Below are 2614 nucleotides of genomic sequence, written 5' to 3'. Positions count from 1 at the left end.
CATGTTTAGTATCCTACTCAAAAACTTGAATTGTTCTTAAAACTAACTTCTAAGAACATCTCTTAGAAACAGTTTTTTTTTTTTTAGGTTTCAAAAACGTGTTTGGCATTGAACTTAAAAACTATTTTTGAATCTAAAAATTTGAAAACTTGTTTGGTTTAACTCTTGAATACAAGATTTTTTTTTTTTTCCAATTATGTATTTGTTTTAAGATATACAAAACATATGAAATTAAACCTTAAACATACTATTTTGATATTCATGTGCTAAACAAATATATGCTCGATAACCAAATTAAACTTCAAGTCTTAGACAACAAATATTACATTAAAACATTCTAGAAAACCAATAAACTTTGAGACTAATTGTTATTGACGTAATCAAGCCACATTGAAAAAATACTCTCCTAGTTGTCTGGTTTGGTATTACTGTGCTTTGAAAAAAAAAACTGTTTCTGATGTGCTGTGAGAATAAGCTCATTTTTGTTGCTTCACCTTTTTAGCTTTTTTTCACCCAAAACTATGAAAATAAGCTGTTTTGAAGTGTTTACCAAACACATTTTTGAGCTCAGTTTTTTTTTTTTATACCCACTTTTTATAAAAGCACCTCAATACCAAACCAGTACTAAGTAGTAAAATATACCTGAAACGGGCAGAAGAGTAGCCACGATAGAAGACCACTGCTTTGATGGATTAATATTATGAATCTATGATCAATCCAGTTTGCCCATGTCCTCAAAGCTCTTCAATAGGCCTCAGATGCATCAAACTTTGGATAAAGATAATCTCCCTGTTTATAGTAGCTTTTCCTGTTAGAAATAACTGTGTCATATTACTCCAATGTTCCAGTATCTTTTACAGAAGTAAAAATGGCCTAAAGAAGAGTTCAGGCACCGCTCAACCAGACTACGTTTCAATTAGTTGTCATCAATATAAACCAACCAAGTAATTTTCACGGTAAGAAATGCAAGGACATCATATTACTTTTCAGCATTTCAAATTTTATATACCCTACGATGGATGATCTTATGTTTTCAACCACCCAAAAAAAATTAAAAAAAGGAAGAAACACCCAAAACAAACCAGTGGTTAACACCCCTGAATGAACCAGAACACAATATTCCCATCTGCAGAACAAATGTAAGAAACTACATTATATTGATCCACTGATTATCAGAAACCCTCACAATCACTAAGGGTACTTATTGATCCAGAATCATGGTAGAAAAGATAATTTCAGCAACTTAGTTAAATCTTTAATGCGAGACCAGCCACAGGAGGGCAGATGAACACAATTAGAAAGAAACATGGTAGAAAAGATATCACTTTCTGATCTTTTCTAACAGAACTTGCTACTAACTCAAAGAGTGACAGTAAGTAATCAAACTTCAGATGACCGGGATCAACTACCGAAGGCTGTGGACGCTCTATCAGAAATTTAGGGGGCAATTAGGAATGTTTCCAAACAACGTAACATACTAAATTTAGGGGGCAATTATGACTGAAATATTCCAGAGCAGAGAAAACAGTACAAGGCAGCTCCACCTCAATGAACTTAGGCAAAGTTGAAATAGATTCAACCACACATAGCCAGATTAAGTCTATGAACAATTACGGTACTTGACAACACATGAAAACCATCCAGAAAAGAGTTGACATGGAAATGTTTGCATCAAATCCTTTCATGATAAACACAACACAAGAAGCGCCACATGATTATAAGTTACATCCGAAAACAGTCATCGAACCTTAAGTAACATCTCATTCAACCCAAAATCAATTAGACTTGACAACAAATTCAGTCCACAAAAATGACAGTATGACTGAAATATCCCAAATCGGAGAAAACCCACATCACAACAAATTCGGTTCACAAATCAATCCTCATGGGCACATCAGAAAACATAAATAGAAGAGTTTTCAGATTAATTACCAAGCTATGAGCTCGATCGAGCTCGGTTAGGTTAATATATATACACAGTACACAAATGAATCACACCAATTAGATAGAGAAACTCAATTTCTCACAACCCAACAAAAAAAACACATAAATCAACTTTCACATCATTTCCTCCATTTTCCAAGGAACCAAACAAAACAGTAAGAGAAAGACCCATTACCTTGATCGTTTCTTGCAGTGAAGAGAATGGCCCAGTTTCGTCAACAATCAAGCACTCAGAGATTCGAGGCTTAAAAGCTATTCACCGGAACCTTCAACCTATTGGCCCGAATCTCTTGGTCGTTCGTCGTTGGTGAGGCGCAAGGCGTGGTCTGCGTAGCGCAGGTCTCTCAGACCTCCATCGTGGCGCAGGGATATGAATTCGTGAAAAAAAAAAAAAAAAAAAAAAAAAAAAAAAAAAAAAAAAAACATGACACATTGTTTTCAAATTATATTTTTGAGTCCAATTTTGCAAAATGGACTTACCAAACAGGTTTTTTGTACTTTAAAACTTAAAAATTGTTTTTGATTTAAAAATTTTGAACTCAAATTTGATACCAAACAGACCTTAAAGTCTTGCTTGCGTTTAATGTGTCTTGGCAAGTGATGACTCCTTCAAGACACTTCTAGAGAAATTTGAAAATTTACATTGAAGATTTGGTGCATCTTTCTGTAT

The 2614-nt window shown here is 34.0% G+C and overlaps 1 long non-coding RNA gene across 1 annotated transcript; it reads right to left on the bottom strand.

Moving 5' to 3' along the window:
* Positions 1 to 267: 267 nt before the first annotated feature.
* LOC148691096 (uncharacterized) lies at positions 268 to 2366 on the bottom strand. The gene is made up of 2 exons (XR_015955469.1): positions 2120 to 2366; positions 268 to 808 (listed from the first exon to the last, which is right to left on the bottom strand). It is a non-coding gene; the product is annotated as an uncharacterized LOC148691096 (long non-coding RNA).
* Positions 2367 to 2614: the final 248 nt, after the last annotated feature.

The sequence above is a fragment of the Pyrus communis genome, chromosome 14, assembly GCF_041283825.1.
Source record: "Pyrus communis isolate YQ-2024b chromosome 14, ASM4128382v1, whole genome shotgun sequence".
NCBI classification, from domain to species: Eukaryota; Viridiplantae; Streptophyta; class Magnoliopsida; order Rosales; family Rosaceae; genus Pyrus; species Pyrus communis.
This window is presented reverse-complemented; position numbering and strand designations above follow the sequence as displayed.